This window comes from Herpailurus yagouaroundi, unplaced genomic scaffold (genome assembly GCF_014898765.1).
Source record: "Herpailurus yagouaroundi ecotype Mexico unplaced genomic scaffold, PumYag 180, whole genome shotgun sequence".
In the NCBI taxonomy this organism is placed as follows: Eukaryota; Metazoa; Chordata; class Mammalia; order Carnivora; family Felidae; genus Herpailurus; species Herpailurus yagouaroundi.
In genome coordinates, this window is record NW_024412411.1 from 15,593,971 (window position 1) to 15,617,226 (window position 23,256).

Below are 23,256 nucleotides of genomic sequence, written 5' to 3' on the forward strand. Positions count from 1 at the left end.
GGGAGGGAGGCAAACCACAAGAGACTCTTAAATACAGAGAACAAACTGGGGGTGGATGGGGGCATGGGGGAGAGGGGAAAATGGGTGATGTGCATTGAGGAGGGCACTTGTTGGGATGAGTAGTGGGTGTTATATGTAAGCCAATTTGACAATAAATTATATTCATAAAAAGTCTAAAAATCAATACTCTCCATGAACATAGATAAAAGCATTTCTAGCAAAATATCTCTAGATAAAATGCGGCAATACATAAAAAGGATAATACATTATGACCAAGTGAGACTTACCTCAGAAGTGTAAAGATAGTTCAAGATTTAAATATCAGTCAATATAATTATATTAGGAAAATAAAGGAGGAAAACCCTGGGTCACTGAAATAGACAGAAAAAAACCAGCTGACAAAATTCAGCACCCATTTATTTTTAAATTCCTTAGCACCATAAGAAGGGAAAGGAAACACCTCATCCTGATAAAGGGCATCTATGAAAAAAAACCCTACATTTAACATAATCTTCAATGGTGAAATGCTGAATGTTTTTTTCCCTACAGTGAAAACAAAGTAAGGATGTCTGTTCTTACCACTTCTATTCAACACTATTCAGAAGGTTTTATCCAGTGCTATAAGGCAAGAAAAATAAATAAAATGTGTGAAGATTGGAAAGAACAAAGTAGGACTGTCTTTATTCACTGACAACATAATAGTTGACATAAAAAATGCTAAGGAATCATTCCCTCCTATTGTGCCTGGTGTTGTGCTAGATACAGGGCTAACCAATGACCATGCCAGACATAAGGTGCTCTCAGTCTTGCAGTAGACAGGGAATCATTATAGAGAACAAAAGATGCTGAGGAGGGGAAAGTACAATAGTGAAAGATCGAAAACCAGGAAAGGCATAAAGAAGACCAGCTTTTTAATGTAGGTCAATAACAATTCAAATCAATGAAAGTCTTGAACATACTTTCATATCTTAAAAGAAACAATGCTGTGAATATGTATGTACAGCATTTAGATTACTTTATTTTCCTATTCCTGAGCAATAAAGAGAGTTGAAAAGTTTGAGGTCAAATAAAAATGACTGCTTTACTATTGTGATCACCTTCTATTGTGATTTTCTATGTACCACCTTTTACCCCTTCACCCCTACCCCACCTACATAACTGATGTCAAAGGTCAAGTTGGAAACCAAGTCTGCAGCCTGGAGGTTGAAGTTTGCCCAGTAAGCCTTTGTTCCTGCCAAGGCCAGATCCTTTGTTTATCTCTATTCCCAGCCACTGAAATCACTCTTTCCATGACACTCTTCCTTTCCATGACTAATGGAGGGTGAAGCATAGTGCCGAAATGTGGTTGGACCACAGAATATACTCTGGCCAGCTCCTGAGCCTGAGAGAGGGTGTGGGAGAAGCCAATCCCCAAAGGAGAAGTGAAGACCCAGCTGGCAGCCATCATGGTGCAGAGTACTGGGGGAAAGAAGCAGCATCTCAGACTGGCAAGGGGGAAAGGACAGGCACTCCTCCAACAGAGGAGCAGCCAAGCTGGGCAACTCTAGAGGGGAGAACTCAGACTTTAGCTGGTAATGCACCGGTTTTCATTTGTGCTGAGTGATGTGGGTGGAATTTCTTTCAAAACTGAATATATACCATCTTAAGTTATGTGTTCAAGGGTTTCTAAGTGAGCTGTATAGTAAAATGCATTTAGTTCTAAAGGAAAAAAAAAAGAAAAAACACAAAAACTAAGAGATCTGTAAAAACCTACTAAAATGGAGAAGTGAATTTAGCAAGGCCACGGAGTCAACATACAAAAATCAATTGTATTTATATTTACTCGCAACAACCAATTGGAAGGTAAAATTCAAACAAACATTTTCCAAAGTACATTTACAATAGTATCAAAAAATACAAAATTCTTGGGAACAAATGCAAACTTAATGGAATTTAATGGAAACTGTACAATACTGATAGACTGAAAACTATGAAATATGGCATAAAACTATAGCTGCCATTATCCTCCTGTAAATAAACCTTGTCTTTTCTCCTCTTCAATTTGCCTGTTCTCAGTTAATTTGTAGACCCCAAGCACAGGACTCAAATTGGAAGAGGAAAAGTTTGTCCTTCTCGACAGACACTTAGGTTTTAGTTTTTTTCCTTACAAATTGTCACTGAAAGAGGTGAACAAGATGTTTAAAATTCACAGCAGAAGCTCTAAAGGAAGAAATAATATTGTGACTACTTAAAACCTGTGTAACCCAAATGTCCTCAAGTCCTACTAACCTGAGGGAATGAATAAATTCTCATTGGTAGCCAAGTTGCAAGCTCACAGCCCCACCTGCAGGATCTCAACTCTTCCTCAAAGATGCCCTCAATTATTTGGTACGAGTCCCTAGATCTCGCCGGATCTCAGGAACAAGTCCAAACTCATCTTACTGCCCCAGCCTCCTTGTTGGTGTTCATTGTCGCACAGCACCTGAATGTTTCCACCACTGTTAATGCCTTCCCTGACTATCCCTGTTTCCCTACCTGGCTCTCTCTCTCTAAACTCCAAAACCCTGGTATGTTGATAATTCACTGTGCCAGAATCACACATTGTGGGTTCTGTAGAAATGTAAAGAAAGAGAGCTCCCTCACACCTGTCCATCCTATGAATGACATGAGAGCCATTAGGATATAAAAACAACTTCTGCTATGGCCAGATAGAACAAAAGGTCCTGAGCTAACCCTCTTCTTCTTCTTCTTCTTTTTTTAAGTTTATTTATTTGTCTGAGAGAGAGAGAGAGAGAGAGAGAGAGAGACAGAGTCCCAAGCAGGCTCTGCACTGCCAGAGCAGAGCCCTATTCAGGGCTCCAACTCATGAACTGAAAGATCATGACCTGAGCTGGAGTCAGACGCTCAACAGACTGAGCCACACAGGCACCCCAGAGCTAGCCCTTTTCTACACCAAAGTTATCCTATTGCCAATCCATCCATCTATCCATCCATTCACCCACCTACTCATTGATCCAATGATCCATCCTCCCATCAGTCTTCCTTTCCATACATCCTCAAATTCACCCCAAATCACACACCCTGGTCCCCAACCATCCAAATATAAAACTTCCTTCTCTTCTGTTTCATTGTGCTCCTTAAGCCCTTGTAAATCCTTTGCAATTCAAAACGCTCTTGTGCTCAGGCATCTTACTAAGTGCTTTACATATATTATCTCTTGTAATGTGATAACACTTTGAGATAACTATTAGCCTTTATTTCAGTGGACAGCTGAGGAAATTGGCATATAGATATTAAGCAATTTGATCAAGGTCACACTGGTGATTATTGACAGGGCTAGGATGCTAGGATTTGAGCCTGGATTTCATACTCTACATTTAGAGCCCTTAATCTCTCTACATTAAAGTCCTTAATGTCTATACAACCTTGCATTTCTAAGGGGGATCAAAGTTGCTACAATGTAGGATGATTACTTTTTTTTTTTTTTTTTACTGTTTACTCTCCCTCAAACTATGAGCACATTTAATTTAATTCAACTCTCTTCATTTCAACAGATATTTACGAAACACCTCTTGGGTCAAATTCCCTGCTGGCCACTTCTTATAAGGCAAGACCTGTTTCTTAGGTTTCTGTGCAGCTCCAGCTCCTGCCTGTGTCTGGATCTGTAGTGCCTGACTGATGCGTGACAAAATGACTAAGCACATAAAATGCCAAACAAAACTCCTAGATGAGGAGGAAATCAAACAGAAGTGAGGATACTGAGTGAATTAGCAAATCACTATTTCCCCGCAGACATTCCTTCCCTACCAGTCATTGTAGGTGTCCCTCCTTCTTAATAAGGATTAGTTCTATTTTGTTCCGTCGGAGAGAGAAACATCCTTCTTACGTGTGAATTTTTTTCCCCTCTAAATAGTTGGATTCCAAGTTGGCCATTTAAACTGCTGCAAGCATTAACAGCACAGTTTGTCCTCAAGGTGATTCACTGCCTTTAATCCAGAACTCAAGGAATACACAGGAATACACGCAGGCACATGCCTGACTCCCCCAAGCAGGGCAGCTCACTTACTCTGCCTCAGGGACCACCTGGGGCCTCTGCAGCCTCCTGGATGTTCACAGTCCTCCCCCCATCTGGAAAGGAATGAGGACTTACTCTTCTGAGGACTAACAGCCATGCCAGAGAAGAGACTAGCATTCCGAGGTTTCTGTAATACTCAACAAATACAGTCTTCTGAATTAATTGTGTGGATCTGGGGTTCCAAAAACTTTGGTACCGAATAAGGCTAAATAAAATTGGTACTAAAGGGTATGTCATGAAGATACCTGGGTGAGCTACATCCTATGAAGCATGCTGAAGAGCATATCCTAGCAACTTCATGGCCCAAACATGCCTGAAGAACTCAAATGTTTCCCTGCTCCCCTGGGATGAAGCTCTAGTCAGAGGCAGGTTTACCAGGAAGCTAATGAGATACAAGCTTCAGGGCCCCTCCCTTGCAGGGGCCTCTTCCAAGGCTCTGCATCTACTTTCTGATTTGTAACTTTGTAGCCATCTTCTTAAAGATCCACCCTCCTCTCTGCCCCAGTTGTATAATAATCACCAGGCCCCACAGAGCTTGGATCTGCCCCAGCTCCACATAGGACTTTTCTGCATAGAAAAGCAATTCCTTGAAATTAGGCTGGAGAGAATTATGGCTTAAACTTTCCAGATAATCCAGGAGTAAATGATTTAATTTGAAGGTTATCTTCATCCTATGCCTCTTTTGTCTTCAGTCTCTTTTTTTTAGGTTTATTTTTTATTTTTCTAGACAGAAAGCACAAGTGAGGAAGAGGGGCAGAGGGAGAGAGAGGGAGAAAGGGAGAGGGACAGAGAGAGAGAGTGAGAGAGCGAGAGCCCAACTTGGAGGCTTAGTCCCACGATCCTGGGATCATGACCTGAGCTGAAATCAAGAGTTGGATGCTCAACCAACTGAGCCACCCTCTTTGGTACTTCTGACACTGATTTCAGGTAGCATTTACCAGTGTCCCCAAAGGTGGAACTGAATCCCAGGTAGGAGGGCTCTTTCAATACTTAAAGGTCATGTGACAGAGGAATTTCTTGTAATTTTCCTAGTAAAGAGGCTTTCTTGGGTTCTATTTGTCATCCCAAAGTACCCCAAAGTCATTCCAGACATATTAGAACAGAACCGTGGAGAGAGAATAAGTCTGTACATAATTTTCACTCTGCCTAGACCTCCTGCCATGTGTATAAAATTCCTACCATTCATCCTCTAAGAACTGGCTCCTGTGCTTTGGAGGGAAAGAAGTACCTTTTGTTATATCATGAGCACCTACCATTTTTGTAGGCGCTTGATCGATTTTGACGACATAAATAAATGAACAAATGGACTAATCAATGAAATGTGGCAGATGAAACATTAGGAGAGGAGAATAAACCAGATGTCTGCAGAGAAGAAAAGAAGTAAAATGCCAGGGCATATAAACAAGATTTTGAGCCACGTAAGCAAAACCTAAAGGTACTGTTGAACAGATAGAATTCCTTCTTTAGCTTCATAGTAAATGACACAGGTTTCTTACGAATCTTGGTGAGAACAGGTACTTTGAGCCCTTGAACAAGGCAGCTTTACCTTGTAGCTGTTCACCTGCTCAGAGGCCTTCAGTGTAGAAAGGAAATCTGGCAAATAGGGAAAAGTCAATATTGACCTAGAGTCAGGCTTATGTGTTTTCTTGTGCCTGAAATTCATCCGATGACTTTTAACTAGTAAGTAAGACTAAGGCTTTGAGAATTAGTTCAAATAACTTGCTTAAATGGAGTTATAAGTAGCTTAACATAAACACTAACAGAACAGAACTGGCTTTCACTTCCCTTTTTATCTCCTTATCCTCTTGTAACACAGGGAGAACAGATAGGATGATCACCTTCCTTTTTAAAAAATTTTTTAATGTTTGTTTATTTTTGAGAGAGAGAGACAGAGCATGAGCAGGGGAAGGGCAGAGAGAAAGAGGGAGGGAGTCACAGAATCTGAAGCAGGCTGCAGGCTCTGAGCTGTCAGCACAGAGCCCCATGTGGGGCTCAAACCCACAGACCAGACCACGGGATCATGACCTGAGCTGAAGTCTGACGCTTAACCACTAAGCCACCCAGGTGCTCCATGATTACCTCCATTTTATATGCAGTAAGAACTTTCCATAAACTTGGCGTACAAATATGATTATATCCCTTTTCATTTTAAAATCAATACTTTGAATATCCACTTGCCTTAAAAACTACTGAAAAACTACTGGAACTGCTAAATGAATTCTGTAAAGTCACAGGATACAAAACTGATGCACAAAAATCTGTCGCATTTCTACGAACTAATAATAAAGTAGCAGAAAGAAAAATTAAGAAAGCAATCACATTTACAATTGCACCAAAAAGAATAAAATATCTAGGAATAAACTAAGGGAGTGAAAGACCTGCATTCTGAAAACTATAAAACACTGATGAAAGAAACTGAAGATGACACAAACAAATGGAAAGATATTCCATGCTCACCGATTGGAAGAATCAATATTGTTAAAATGTTCATACTACCCAAAGCAATCAACAGACTAATGCAACTCCTATCAAAATACCAACATTTTTCGCAGAGCTAGAACAAACAATCCTAAAATTTGTGTAGAACCACAAAAGACCCTGAATAGCCAAAGCAATCTTGAGAAAGAAAAACAAAACTGGAGGTATCACAATTCCAGATTTCAAGATATACCACAAAGCTGCAGTAATCAAAACTTTATGGTTCTGGCACAAAAATAGACACATAGATCAATAAGAACAGAACAGACAGCCCAGAAATAAACCCATGATTAAGTGGTCAATTAATCTCTGGTAAAGGAGGCAAGAATAAACAATGGGGAAAAGACAATCGCTTCAATAAATGGTGTTGGGAGAACTGGACAGCTACATGTAAAACAATGAAAATGGACCACTTTCTTAAATGATACACAGAAAGTAGCTCAAAACGTATTAAAGACTTAAATATGAGATCTGAAACCATAAAAATACCAGAAGAAAACAGGCAGTAATTTCTTTGACACTGGCTGTAGAAACATTTTTCTAGATATGTCTCCTCAGACAAGGGAAACAAAGGCAAAATTAAATTATTGGGACTACATCTAAATAAAAACTCTTGCATAACAAAGGAAACCATTGACAAAACAAAAAGGCAGCCCGTTGAATGGGACAAGATATTTTCAAATAATATATTCCATAGGGGGTTAATATCCAAAATATATACAAAGCTTCTATGAACCAATACCAAAAAAAAAAAAAATAATAATAATGCCTTTAAAAATTAAGCAGAGGATCTGAACAGACATTTCTCCAAAGAAGACATACAGATGGCTCACAGATACATGAAAAGATGCTCAACATGTCTCATCATCAGGGAAATGCAAATCAAAATCACAATGACATATAACCTTACTAGCCTGTCAGAATGGCTAGTATCAAAATGACAAGAAATAACAAGTTTGGCAAGGATGTGGAGAAAAAGGAATCCTCGTGCACTGCTGGTGGGAATGTAAACTGGTACAGCCACTATGGAAAACAGTATGGATGTCCTCAAAAAATTAAAAATAGAACTACCACATGATCAAGTAATTACACTACTGGGTATTTACCCCCAAGAAAACCAAAACCACTAATTCGAAAAGATATATGCATCCTTATATTTTTTGCAGCATTATTTGTAATAGCCGAGATATGGAAGCAACCCAAGTGTCTATCTATAGACAAATGGATAAAGTAAACATGGTATGTATGTATGTATGTATGTATACATATGTGTATGTATGTATGTATGTACATACATGCACATGAGTGAATATTACCCAGCCATAAAAAAGAATGAGATCTTGTCATTTGCAACAACATGGATGGACCTAGAGTGTATCATGCTAGGTGAAATAAGTCAGTTCGAGAAAGACAAATACCATATGATTTACACATATGGGGAATTTAAGAAACAAAACAAATTAATTAACAAAGAAAAAAGAGACAAACAAAAATAGAGACTCTAAAATACAGAGAAGAAACTGGTGGTTACACGGGAAGGGGGGCGATAGACAAAATAGATAAAGGGGATTAAATGTACACCTATCTTCATGAGTGCTGAGTAATGTGTAGAATTGTGTGTGTGTGTGTGTGTGTGTGTGTTTTGTGTTTTTTTTTTTAATTATTTATTCCGAGGGGAGAGAGAGAGAGAGAGGTTGGGAGCAAGAGCAGGGGAGGGGCAGAGAGAGAGAATCCCCAGAAGGCTCCACTGTCAGTGCAGAGCCCAACTAGGGCCTTGAACTCATGAACCACGAGAACACAACCCCAGCCGAAACCAAGAGTCTGATGCTTAACCAACTGAGCCACCCAGGAGCCCCAATGTGTAGAATTGTTGAATCAATATACTGTACACCTGAAACTGATGTAACACTGTATGTTAATTGTACTTCAACTTAAAAAAAAAAAGAAAAAGATGTCATTCTAACTTGCATAGAACTAGAGGAATCACATCTAATCTAAACACTGAAAGAAACAAAGAAACTTCAATAAATCAATTAAAAACAAACAAGGGAAACTGAAAAAAAATTAAATACAAAACAAATGAAAATATTAAAAAAAATTGTAATGACAAGTATGAGTGTATTAACTCTCAGTATTCAAAGACAGAGACTCTCAGCATGGTTTAAAAAGAGATCCAAAGACACTACTAAAACAAACAATTAACTAGAGAAACTTAAAACTGAGAATGTTAAGAAATAACAGGCAGATGCTAACCAAATGAAAGCAGATGTAGCAGTACTAACGCCAGACAAAGCACATTCAAGGGAACAAAGAAAGATGTTCCAAGTTCATTAAAGGTACAATTCACCAAGAAGATGTAAGAAGTATCCGCCTTTATATATGTAAGACCATAACTTCAAAATATATAAACAAAAAATGATGGACATAGTTAGACATTGAAAAACTCACAATTATAAAGGAAGAATTTAACGTATTATCTCAGAAATAGGCAAATCAAAAAGCCAAAAGAAAGTAAGGATGAAAAAGATCTGAATAACACCATTAACTATTTTGATCAAAAATATAAAAGGAGAGAGGGAGAGAGTCAGAGACAGAGAAAGAACTCACCATCTAACAAAGAAAAATACACATTCCTCTCAAATATGTGAGGATCATTTACAAACATAAGTTATGTATTTGGGCACAAAGTAATTCAATAAATTCCAACAATAGAATTCAAAACACTCCGTTCTTTTACTACAATGTAATGGTATTTATTAGCAACCAAAGGGTAGTATCCTTTAAGAAACAAACTATTTCTACATTTTAAAATAACTCAAATTAAAAATAAATTATAAACTATTTACAAATAAATGATCATTATCATACTACATATGAAAGTTTGCAGAATGTTGCAAAAACAAGATTCAAAAGAAAAGTTAAAGCCTCAAATATATTTTATCAATAAGAATTGTCTAGGTCAGGGGTTGGCAAGTTTTCTAAACAGAACCAGATAGTATATATTTTAGGATTCACAGACCATGAAGTCTCTGTCACAACTACTCAACTCTGCTGTTACAATTCAAAAGCAGCCATAGGCAATAGGCAAATGAATGAACATGGCTGTGTTCTTTTTTTTTTTTTTAATTTTTTTTAACATTTATTTATTTTTGAGACAGAGCATGAACAGGGGAGGGTCAGAGAGAGGGAGACACAGAATCTGAAACAGGCTCCAGGCTCTGAGCTGTCAGCACAGAGCCCGACACGGGGCTTGAATCACGGACCAGGAGATCATGACCTGAGCCGAAGTCTGCCGCTTAACCGACTGAGCCACCCAGGTGCCCCAGCTGTGTTCTAATAAAACTTTATTTACAAAAACTGTGGTAGGCAGGATTTGGCCCAAGAACCAATGTTTGCCTATCCTTTGTCTAGTTAGGTCAAGGTAAGAAAGAACACCCAAATCCTAGTGGCTTGTAAAAATACAGATTTATGTTTTACTCACATTCTGGGTCTTGTTGTTGATAGCTGTCCTTGCTCTGGGATCCAGGCTGATGGAGGAAGAGCCACTTGAAACGAAGCCAGCAGTAGCGGCCTGACAAAGCAAAAACTGGCTCACAAGTTGCTGCCCAGAGTGTTACTTCTGCTTGCATTTTATTGATCCAAAGAAATTACATGGCCAAGATTCATTTCAAGGGACAGGGGAACATCATTTTCCCAGAGGAAAAAAAACCAGATACTAGTGGGTAGTAAAACAATCTGCCATATATTTTTCTTAGGATACTTTCTTTTCAGAGATTCAAGTGTTATATTCCTTCTGTTATGGGTTGGTTGTGTTACCCCCAAATTCATATGTTGAAGTCCTAAGCTCCAGTGCTGCAGAATAGGACCTTAATTGGAAAGAGGGTCTTCATAGAGGTTATCGAGTTCAAGTGGAGTCGGTAGGGTGGGGCCAACTACAGCATGACTAGTGTCCTCATAAAAACAGAGATACACACAGAGGGAAGACATGATGAAGAGCCATAGGAAGAGTGCCATCTCCAGCCAAGGAGAGATCCTGGACCAGACCTTCCCTCCTGGTCCTCAGAAGGAACCAACCTTGCCAGCACCTTGATCTTGGACTTCTAGCCTCCAGAACCATGAGACAGTAGATTCCTGTTGTTCAAGCCATCCAGTGTGAGGTACTTTGTTACGGCAGCCCTAGCCCATGAATAGAGCTTCTAAGGGGGACTTGCGGAGTGCCACACACCTTTCTCCCAGTTGGAGGCTATTCTCTGGGAGGTCAGAGTGGCTTTCTGATCGTTTCTTTGCTGAAGAGTAGGGAAACACATATCTCTGATTTCTTGTAGAACAGCTTGCCATCTAGATATGAGTGAATGGAAATGCAGGAAAGTTGAGTCCCTGGCCTGGGGTAACATGGCTAGTGGGAATAGGGTTAGAGCAGGAAGCCCTTAACTTCTGACAGTTAACACACCCTTTACTGAGCACTCGTGAGTCAGCCACTGTCCTAACTTCTCGACAGATGTTATTTAATCTAATCTGCACAACAGTCCTATGCAGTAGACACTATTATTCGATACTCCTCCTCCCGTCTTAAGGTCAGGCTAACCGAGACTGAGAGATGCTAAGGAGCTTTCTGAAGGTCCAGACCTAGGTAGTTGGAAAGAGAATTCAAACCGGCTGATACGTGTAGCCGTCACCAGAATGACTCCCTCCTCTTGGGATCCCATATGCACTTCTTTCCTGTCCTTATTCTGGCTCTCATCATGCTGTTGAGGGTAGGTGTCTACATGCCACCCAGACAGCGATGTTCTGTTTAGGCATCTAGGACCCCATACCTGGCTCTCTGGCTGACAGACCAGACATCAACCAATGTGTTGAATGAATGAATGAATGAATGAGTGTCTTCACTGCAAGGCTAATGCAGTTGGTGGATTGTCAGATGGAATCAGGTTGGACAGCATGGGCACGTGAAGTTTAATCCCAAACCAGCGAGTTCCCACATGCCTTGGGAAAAATCTCTTAATCTCTACGTGGAGATTTCCCCCTTCGTCTGAGCAAGCCCCTCTCAGGCTCCCAGATGCTCTATGGATTCATTTGTGAAGTGTTGATGTGATAGATACTATAATTGCTTAGCATGGCTTTGACTTCCAGGCCCTCTCTGGGGTCTCCAGATCTCTTTGAAGTACACTGGAATGTACTGAAGAGTTAATAAAAAACATTGAAATAGGTATCCAAAGTCCTTTGCTATCTGTGCTTCATTGGTTTTTTTTTTCCTTACATTTTCCTTGAGGTGCTTAAAGGACAAATGGCTGAGAGTCACGTGGATAAGCAAGGCATCTGAGAGGGGTCTCGGTTCTGATCTTGTCTATGTGTGACCTGATGGGTGACTGTGAGCAGCATGCTTTCCTCCCCTAGGCTTTTATTTCCTTAATCTAGAAAATTATGAAAATTTTCTGGATGATTTCTGAAGTCTCTTCTGCCTCTGATATTCTTGGCTCTAAAACTCACTAGACAAGACTGAGCGGGGCTCTGTGTTGGAGGCTGTGCACTCAGCAGTGAATGGGGGATTAGTGTCTGGGTCTGTATGGCTGAAGGGCCCTAACACAGCAGGGGAGTGGCGAGTGGCCCAATGAGACATGAGACGAAGGACAGGAAATGAGCCCAGAATGGTACCCCGATGAGGAAGTTAGACTCCACCTCATACTCTTCTGTTTCCCGAATGTTGCTCCGTTGTGTGCCACCATCGTGGATTTGAACAACCCTGCAATGTGATGATTAAGAGCAAGAGTGCTGCATTGTCAGTCTGGTTTGTAGCTCAGCATTGTCATTTCCCGACAGTGTGACCTTGGGCAAATTATCCACCATTCTGTGCTTCAATTTCTTCATTGCAGAATGGAGATTATAGCTCATGGTATCGGGATACCTCATATGATGTGTTAGTCATGTCAAGGGCCAATGACAGTGCCTGGAACCTGGAAAGAACTAAAAAACATTTGATTGTTGTCATTATATCTGTGTATCATTGGAAATAGCATTTGGCTGGAAAAATTAGAGCACTGAACATGGAGATTCAGGGTGTGAGGATGCATGTTCAGCAAACCATATTGCATGTACACAGTTCACTTCTGAACTGTATACTTTCTGAGCTGTAGAGGCAGAGGTTTGCTTACTGATGTTTGAAAAGATCACCAGGCATGGCTGAAAAAGGCACATGTAATTCATGCCAACTGTGTAAAGTTCATTACCATGGGATTAAGTACTTAAGTTTCCATTAGGAAGAAATGTATACGAAATTACTAGTGTAATTTCTGCTACACCTTAAAAAAATATACTACCATTGGAATTGAAATTGTTGAATTCTCTGCTACCCAAAAGCACTTTGTTTACGTAGAGAAACCTTGCTACAGGCAGGGAAGAAATGAACAGATTTTTAATTTTTTTTAATGTTTATTCATTTTTGAGAGATAGAGACAGAGTGCGAGTGGGGGGCACAGAGAGAGAAGGAGACACAGAACCTGAAGCAGGCTCTAGGCTCTGAGCTTTCAGCACAGAGCCTGACATAAGGGCTCAAACTCACGAACCACGAGATCATGACTTGAGCTGAAGTCGGACGCTTAACTGACTGAGCCACCCAGGCATCCCAGAAATGGCCAAATTTTTAAAGCAAGGATGGACATGAACAGATTTTGGCTTAGAAAACTGTAATAATCTCACTTCCTTTTTTGCTCTTTTCTCTATCCTGTGATGTGAGTGCTTGTAAACAGAGAGATAGATAACTCAGTCTTTGAAGAAGTTAGTATTAACTTGCCTTTCTCATACACTGCACTGTTTTACTGTTCAGTTGTCATATATCATATTGATTTTGACTATACAATGTTTTAAACGAAGTAAACAAAACCCTTCCATTTCTCATAGAGCTGAGGCCCCCACAGGACATTTACATAGACTATTATTTCTGTGTGGCATGCACTTCACTTGCCCTTGACTTAGCTCTTGTTAACTTCAGATCTCAGTGAAGTAGCACTTCCAAGGTAAGCCTTACCTGACCTAGCTTACCAGTCAGATCGCCTCATTATTTACTCATCATAAGGAGTCTGCCTTCTAACATTTATGAAGTTGCAATTATACATGTTTTTGTGTAACCACTTTATTAATATCTGTCTATTTATAAGTAAAAGGATAATGTCTAATTTGGCTTGCCACTTCTCATAAGTAAGTATTTTGTACAATGCTTGACACATAACAGAAGCTCAACAGATGTTTTTGGAATGAATGAATGAAAGAAACATTATTTTTAAAGTATTCCATTTGGCCTACTCCATTTTTTCCATAGCACCATATGCAGAACAGAAAGAGCACAAAATTCGGAATCAGGCACCTGGTTTTATGCCTATAAGCCACCTATTATTAACCCTGTGATCTGGGCACATACTAACATGTCTCAGCTTCTGGGTCTAGGAGCATCACCTATCAATAGGATTTAGCTGAAATTAAAATAACACAATAGATGAGAAGAGGCATTGAGTAGACTCCCTTACAATATGCAAATATTAAACCATTTATCATTCTGAGTGCTACAGATACAGAAGTTCATAGAATACTTTCTGCTTTCAAAAAATGTGCTTTTCTTGAGCCTTCCAAACACACACACACACACACACACACACAGATTACATAAGCTGTCAAAACACACACATGCACACATAATGGTTACAATGATTACAGAATCACATAAAATAGTGTAACACAAATTGTGAGCTACAATTCTCTGGGACTATTTTAATACTTCTAGAAGTAATGTGGCAGAGAAGAAAGCATGGTGAGTTTGAATCTAATCCCTCATTTCCCATTTAGAGGATTGAAATTTTAATTCCAACTTTGCCACTGACTGGCTGTAAAGCCTTAAATAAGTCAGTTAGCTTCTTTAACTTTCAGCTTCCATATTGTAAATGGGGACAATTGTATCCCTCTATAAGTTTGCTGCTAAAATTTGTGAAGTCCTTGAATGCCTATGAAAAAAAGAAGACCTCAGGTCAATAGTGTAAACTTCCACCTTAAGAACCTAGAAAAAGAGGAGCAAGTTAAACCTGAAGCAAGTAAAAGGAAGGAAATAATAAAGATCAGAATAGGAACAAAATAGAGAATAGAAAGCCAACAGAGAAAACCAGAAAAACCAGGAGTTGTTTTCTTGAAATGATTAACAAAATTGACAAGTGTTTGGCTAGACTGACCAAGAAAATGGGGGGGGGCGGGGGGGAAGAGGAGAGGGAGAGAGAGAGGAGATCCAAATTACCAAATTACTAAAATCAGGAATAAGCCATACAGAAATAAAAAGGATTACAAGGAAACACTATGAACAACTGCATGCTAACAAATTAGATAACCTGCATGAAATGAACAAATCCGTAGAATGCAGCCAAGTATCGAAACTGAATCAAAATGACACAGAAGATCTGAATAGGCCCATATCAAGTAGAGATTGAATTCGTCATTAAAAACTTTCCTCAAAGAAAAGTCTAAAACAGGATCAACTCGGGCACCTGGGTGGCTCAGTCGGTTGGGCGGCCAACTACAGTTCAGGTCATGATCTCGCAGTCTTTAAGTTCGAGCCCCGTGTTGGGCTCTGTCCTGAGAGCTCAGAGCCTGGAGCCTGCTTCCGATTCTGTGTCTCCCTCTCTCTCTGCCCCTTCCCTGCTTGCTTTCTGTCTCTCTGTCTCTCTCTCTTTCTCAAAAACATTAAACAATAAAAAAAAAATTTAAACAGGATCAATTCATTGGTGCAAAACTTCTTTAAAGAAGAATTAAGACAAATCCTTCACAATTTTTTCCAAAGAAATAGAAGAGGAAATACCTCTTGACTCGTTCTATCATGCCAGTATTACCCTGAAATCAAAACCATAGATGTCACAAGAAGACAATTACCACCCAATATCTCTTATGAATGTAGATATAAGAATCTTCAGCAAAACACTAACAAACCGAATCCAACAATATATAAAGAAGATCACACACCATGACCAATTGGAATTTATCCCAAGAATATAAGTTTGGTTCAACATACAAAAGTTAAACAATGTAATACACCATATTAATAAAGATTAAAAAACCACATTTCATAGATGCAGAAAGAGCATTTGACAAAACCCAACCCCATTTCATGAAAAAATATTCAACAAACTGGAAATAGAAGGGAACATCCTCAAACGGATGAAGGTCATCTATGAAAAACCCACAGCTAGCATCGTACTTAACAGGAAAAGATTGAAATCTTTCTAAGAACAGGAAGAAGACAAGGATGTCCACTTTTATTCAGTATTGTACCAGAGGTTCTAGCCATGAGAATTAAGGAAGGAAAACAAATAAAAGGCATCCAAATTAGAAAAAAAGTAAAGCTATCTTCTTTCACAGGTAAAATGAACTTGTATATAGAGAATTCTAAGGAATCTACAAAAAACCCTATTACAGCCAATAAACAAGTACAACAAGGTTTCAGTTTGCAAGATCAATATACAAAATCAATTTTATTTCTACCAACTAGCAGTGAATGACCTGAAAATTGAATTAAGAAAATAATTCCATTTATAATTGCACCAAAAAGAATAAGATACTCAGGAATAAATTTAACTTAAAAAGCACAAGAAATATACACTTAAAAACTATAAGACACTGTTGAAAGAATATAAAGAAAATCTAGATAAATGGAAATACATCTTATGCATTTGAAGACATAATATTGGTAAAATGGCAATATTCTCTAAATTGATCTACACAGTCAACACAATCATAAATAAAATTCTAGGTGCCTCTTTTTTTTTTTTTTACAGATATTGACAAGCTGATAACATTCAAATTGAAATGCAAGGATCCAGAAAAAGAAAAGCAGTCTTGAAAAAGAACAAAGTTGAAGAATTCTCACTTTCTAATTTCAGAACTTACTACAAAGCTATAGCAACCAAGACTGCATGTACTGGCAGAAGGTAGACATACAAATTAATAGAATAGAATAGAATAGAATAGAATAGAATAGAATAGAATATCCAGAAATTAATTCTGATCAATTGACTTTGAGAAAGGTGCCAAAATATTCAATACAGAAAGAATAATCTTTCCAACAAATGGTGTTGGTACAACTGGATATTCATAGGCAAAATAAATCTGGACTCCTACCTTATACCATATATTTAAAAAACCTCAAATGGTTCAAAATTCAAAATGTAAAAGTTAAAATTCCGAAAGTCTTAGAAGAAAATGTACACGACCTTGAATTAGGCAGTGGTTTCTTGGTTATTGCACCAAAAGCAAAAGTAACAAAAGAAAAACATGGAAAACTTGGACTTCATCAATTAAAAACTTTGTGCTTCATAGGATACTATCAAGAAAGTGTGGGGGCACCTGGATGGCTCAGTTGGTTAAGCATCCAACTTCAGGTCAGGTCATGATCTCACAGTTCTGTGAGTTCAAGCCCTGCGTCGAGCTCTGTGCTGACAACTCAGAGCCTGGAGCCTGCTTCAGATTCTGTGTCTCCCTCTCTCTCTGCCCGTACCTCATGCACATTCTCTCTCTCTCTCTCTCTCTCTCTCTCTCTCAACAATAAATTAACGTTAAAAATTTTTTTTAAAAGTGTGAAGACAATCTACTAAATGGGAGAAGGTATTTGCAAATCACAAATCTGATAAAGGACTAGTAGCCAGAATATATAAACAACTATTACAACTCAATAAGGAAAAGAAAAATAACCCAAATAATAATGGGCCAAGGATTATATTCATATTTCTCCAAAGTAGATACAAACATCAATTCCACTTACATTCCATTGTTGAGAATTTATCTAGACAGTCACACTTAATGCTAAAGGCCTGGGAAATATAGCACGTGGTTGAGAAGCCACAACTTCATACAATGGAAGGAGGAACACAAATTTTTGGTGGACACTTAGCCAGGTTGGTCTCAGTACCAATTGTTAACCATATCACAATTCCATCGTTCAAGGCAGAAAATACGTAGTGCCTTAAGAATCTATTCAAACTCAAGGTCACTCCACTTTGGTGAGGCTCACCTTTGACCTCTCATTGTTCAGATTGTTATTTTATCCTTGAAGTCCGGAACTCTTCTCATCCAAGGCACTTGGTATGATGGTGACATTGGATTTCCTTTCGTCCCATATGGGATATGTAAACTCAGAGCAAGAAAATACGTGCTTTATGTCATTTGTACATAAGTCATTTCCCCTTTTGGCATCTCTGAGGCTAATGAATGAAACTTTTTTTTTTCTCTTTAAATACTCTTCATGCTTCATGAGCTATAATGAAAAGAAATGACATGCTCTAAATCCATTTGATGTAGGCTCATGCAGATTGAATGTCTTGTCATTAATTATACTTTTTGATTTGTGGTAAGCCATGTGATAATAGCATTTCCCTTTTATTCTAGAAAGAAAAACTTAGTAGAAAAAAAGCAATGCAAAGACTCCCAGCCCAGTTTGGTTACATTTGGATTAGTTAGCTATGTGCTGATGCCAGTAACAAAAGCTTGACCCAAATCCCCAACTAGGGAAGCACTCAGAAAGTTATTTTATTTTTAGAGTGAGATGATCCCAAACAGGTTAGATCCCTACCCCCCAAAAGTAATAAATCTGATTCTTTGAAGTCAATCAAAAAGATAAAATAGTTAAAAAGCCCTTTGTAGTTTTGAAAATAGCTCTCATATACCTTATCACAGTGCAGCAGGACACATGCCCTTAGCCATTCACCCAACAGTGTATATTTAGGGAGTGTCTGCTATGTGCAAGGCACTGTCTTAGGCCCTGAGTTTTTTATTTCTCTGTTACTTATGAGGAAACTTGCAGGTAAAGTGGTTTGTCCACGGTCACAGTCAGTGGGATTAGAACTGACTTAATTCTGGTTCTCCTAAATCAATAGTAGTCATACTAGCAACTGTTAGTTATTTGCATGTACCAGACAAAGTGAAAGGAATTTTATATACTGCATCTCATCTAATCTTGTGATCCATCTTGTGAATAGGTATTATTTCCCTCGTTTTACAGATGAAGAAACTAATGCTCAGATAAATAAGAAGACTTGCCGGAAGTCACAACACCTGTTAAGTGGCAAAGTTGGCCTCTATATCTATGTCTGTCTATGGAGAACTCCCCTTTATCTGTACTTTGCTTGTATTCCTCTCCCTCCTTGTTGATTGGCTATGGCCATGAGGCCCTGCTGTGATTGGATAAGGACTGACACTTGACACCAGGGCAGGTTTCCTAAGACCTGTGCTCTATGTGCTATATCACCCCAAGGCACACTTCCAAGCACAACCCTACTGGGGTGTCACTTGCTGCCACTGTCCTGGCCTATTCAAACTGGGTCACTGGGGGCGCCTGGGTGGCGCAGTCGGTTAAGTGTCCGACTTCAGCCGGGTCACGATCTTGCGGTCCGTGAGTTCGAGCCCCGCGTCGGGCTCTGGGCTGATGGCTCAGAGCCTGGAGCCTGTTTCCGATTCTGTGTCTCCCTCTCTCTCTGCCCCTCCCCCGTTCATGCTCTGTCTCTCTCTGTCCCAAAAATAAATAAACGTTGAAAAAAAATTAAAAAAAAAAAAAAGAAAAAAGTTAAAAAAAAAAAACAAAACTGGGTCACTGACCTCTGTCTGGTTTTATTAGATTCTAAAATCCCTTGATGGTTGCCCTTACCCTTTGCCCCCATAACCAGGAGGGGTCACTTCTTCATCCTTCTCATATTCTTCCTATCAGCTGTATTTCTGGAAATGAGTCTTTGGTTCAATTCTCCTGGGCCAGGACCAGCAATATAATTTTCAAGGCCCAGTGCAAAATTAAAATGTAGGGTCTTTTGCTCAGAATTTTTAAGAATTTCAGTACATCAACAGCAGAACATTAATGCAAGCATGGGACCCTCCTGAGTGTGGGAACCTGTACACCTACACAGGTCACATGCTCATGAAGTCAGACAAGGCCCTGGAAGTTTCTACTGAAACTTTTGGAATCACATAGAATTCTACCATAGATTCTCCCTCTGTTTTTGCATCATATCTCCTGGCTTTCACCTGGAACAGGCCTGACTTCACCGTGGCTATTAGGACTTCAGCTCTGATAATCCCTTTCCCCATTTGTAGCTCTGTCCCTAATTTCTCAAGGCCCCACTAACCTACCTCCCCTCCCATACCAGTGCTCACACCCTGTCATTTTCATGTATACAGATCAGTTTTCCAAGCAATGACTTTGCAATGTGTATAGTTAGGGAACTGATAGGGAGAGAGAAGGCTGTGTATGTTTGGCAAAATATTTATGTATAACAATTTCTGGCAGCTGGAGTGGTTTTTGCTTTTTATTAAATATATCTCTGCATTCTGTAGCTGGCTCTCAACTTGGTCTGAGCTTCTTGAGAGAAATTTTGGGATTTTTGCCAAACAACAACACAGAGGTTCATATTTATGTTATAAAAGCCAGCAGTGTCATCACAGACAACTTCCTTCCTTTGTTGGAGCAGTTTTCTAAAAAACAGATCACAGCATTATTCAGTACAGTAAACCACACCCTCCACCCCTTCAATGTTACTGACAACAGCAAGGCAGAGCATGTAAGTCATATCTAAATGGAAAACATTGGCTTCCATGCATCCTGTTGTGAAATCCCCAAGCGTTGGGTTACAGCACTGACAGCAAGGGCAAAATTAAGAAACAGCAAGAGGGCAAAGAAAAAAAAAATTCAAAATGGAGAAAGACAAAAGAGGGAGAAGTTCAAAAGGTTGTAGTCCAGAATGTGCTATGTGTCCAATTCTCTTAAATCAATACTAGTCAATAATAACAACTATTTATTGAGTATTTGCCAAATGGATAGTACGGGTTTATGACACATTATCTTTATCTGGTCTTCTCAGCAACCTTGTGAAGTATTATTTCCCTCATTTTACAGAGAAAGAAACTAACGTTCAGAGAAGTAAGGAGCCTCACCTAAAGTCACAAGTTATAGAATTGGCAAAGCTGGAATATGTAGCTAGATACTTTGCATGTCAAGGATCCTGCTGACTGTGTGTGGTCCAGAGACTCTGCACCTACGGCCACAGCTAACTGGACAAGGCTTGGACATCTGACACAAGGGCAGTTAATCCATGGTGTGAGCAGCAGCCTATGACTTTTATGGCCCATCTGGCTCCTCTCTTCTGCGTTTAGATTATGGAAAAATCACAGCCACTGAGCTCTGGAAGCTAACCTGAAAGTTGATGAGTTGCACGTAATAGAGGGGCAGCCATTCTGGGCCATGTGTGAAGTAAAGTGAGGAGAACTGCAAGCAGAGAGAGGAAAGACACAGTAGACGCACAGAGAGAAGCAAAGATGTCAAGAGAACTTAAGTGTAAAATCAGAGAGACACAGAAGAAAGACAGAGAAGGAGGAAGAGATTAGGAGTAAGTACAAAGAGCCGATGAGAGTGCAGCCCAGAACCATCTCCATAGAACTGAAGTTTCTATGACAGAGTCCTGGAAGGAAACCTGGCTGCAACATGGTACCTATCCTTGAGTTCCTGTGAGGACTCAAAAAAACCTCACAACAATCCTTTCCACCTGAGCTTATGTGAGTGGGCCTCTGTTGCAACCTTCCAAAATTCTAACTTCAACAGCCAGATGCCACTCTTACTATACTTGGCTACATGTCCCCTCACTCTCTCATTCACAAGGGTGACACCCACCATGTGCCCCAAGGACAGCTGAGATGCCAGAGTTTCTGTCTCTGTTACTTTGGTTAACCTTCCACTGCCACCATCCTTGAGTAAAAATTGGGTATCTGCCTCCAAGCCATTCCCTACCATCCCCACCTTCCCTTCCAGGGCCTATCTCCAAGCCTCCATGGCGACAGGAGTGGCCATAACCTGCCACCATGGCTGTGGCAGCCATCTTCTTTCAGGTTGCTGGTCTGGAGCTCAAGGGACTCCAGGGAACAGGTGGTCAGCCTTGAACATTGCCTCCTGTCTTATTCCTATAGGTTCTCTCCTACCGTGATATCCAGATGTAGGTTTTGTAGAGTCCAGGGATCAAACTGGACATAAAGTAAATAAAAGCAGTGGCAGTTTAGCCATGAGATTGAGATGTGAGCAGATTCTGGCTTCTTGTCTATATTCCTTTCCTAACTGGCTGGGTTACCTTGGACAAATTGGCTGACATCTCTGAGATTTGGATTACTGACCTATATAATGACAGAGAGGGTGGATGACATGAGCCAAGGCCCCCACCAGCTCTGACTTTCTAAGATCCAAGTTTAAGTGACATTCCCTTTGATTGGCATTTAGAAAAGGGGACCCTGGGCCCTCTCTGGAACTTGTACTTTATTATCATACCTGTTTCAGCCGGAAGTATCAAAAAAGTGTCTGTAGCAGTGCTGGCTGCACTGTGGAAAAAGAACTAAATCAGCAAGTAAGGTATGTAAACATACTAACTGAAAGTTCAAGTAAGAGAAAGGAGGATCTCATGTCAAAGAGAAGACTTCGTACCAACAGCCCCCCAAAAAAGTGGGCAACTGAATGGCAGAGGTGCAAGGGCGTGTGCATTGCTGAAGTAGCAAATTCCAAACACATCTATCACAGCAGGCCTCGCTTGCAGGCTTTATTTAGGTAAAACTCCCATTGAGCCTCAGCTCCCAGGGCCCAGTCTGACTCAGAGCTTCAGAATCTTGGCCTGCAGTGCGGTGAGTCATGGTGATGAAATTTTAAGAGAAAAGAACATTCTTAAAATTAGCTTTGAGACAGCAACTGGCTACGCTTTTGCTCTATAAGTGCCTGTTCCAGGTCATTTTGGTAGGTGTCCTCTTTAAGGGGTCCCAGAATAATTGGGTGAATTCTGCCCCTTGTTCACTGGCCCTCCGCCTCTTGGATTCCCAATGCTCCAGCACTGGCTCCTTTCAAGGAAGCAAGCAAGGACTGAGGTACCAACCCTCAACCCTGGTCTGACCTTTTCTGCCTGTGATCTTGTTGTGGTTGCAAGAGGGGATGGAGTTTTTAGAGGAGCCCAAGGCTAGCACTGGGCTGGGCAGGGTTGACCACCCCAGCATAGAAGCTCCACCACAGAACAAAGATGGAGTGTGAGGGTCTCCTCTTACCCAACCTCACAGCCCCTCTGACTCTGCACAGGCCCACTTTGTGCCTTTTGACCAACCCTCCTCCCAGGGCAGGAAATCAAAGCTGACACTGACTTTGCAGTAGGAATATTTCCATGAGCAATGAGATGTGTATGAACAATTTCTCCACTGTTCCCTGTACAATAGTGGGTTCTGTTGAAATCAGGCAGGCGTGGCTCAGCTCCCATTTTTTATTTACCCTGATGGAGAGCTTGTTCTCTTCAATGTCTCCATGTCTCCTCAGGGACATGTGTCTCATGGGTATAATCAGGATTTCCCTCAATAATCCACCTGGGCAAAGAGCTACCCAGGTCTTCAGGGAACATGACTGGAGCCACATGGGGAAACAATGGACAGAGACTAGCTGGTAAGATGTGAGAAGGTCCAAAAGATCTAAATAAATATGTCTCCCTTTTGCTAAGTCCTTCCTACCAATATGCACACATTACGTCATTGATTTAATAAGAATTGACTGCATACCAACCATATGACATCACTGTGATGGTTGTGGAGAATATTATCATCAGTAAGATATAGTTGCTGCTCACAAGGAACTCATCTTTTAATATGGTGAATGCTGGCAAACAATCGGTTAGGATATGAGGTGGCATGCTATCATAGAGGCCTAT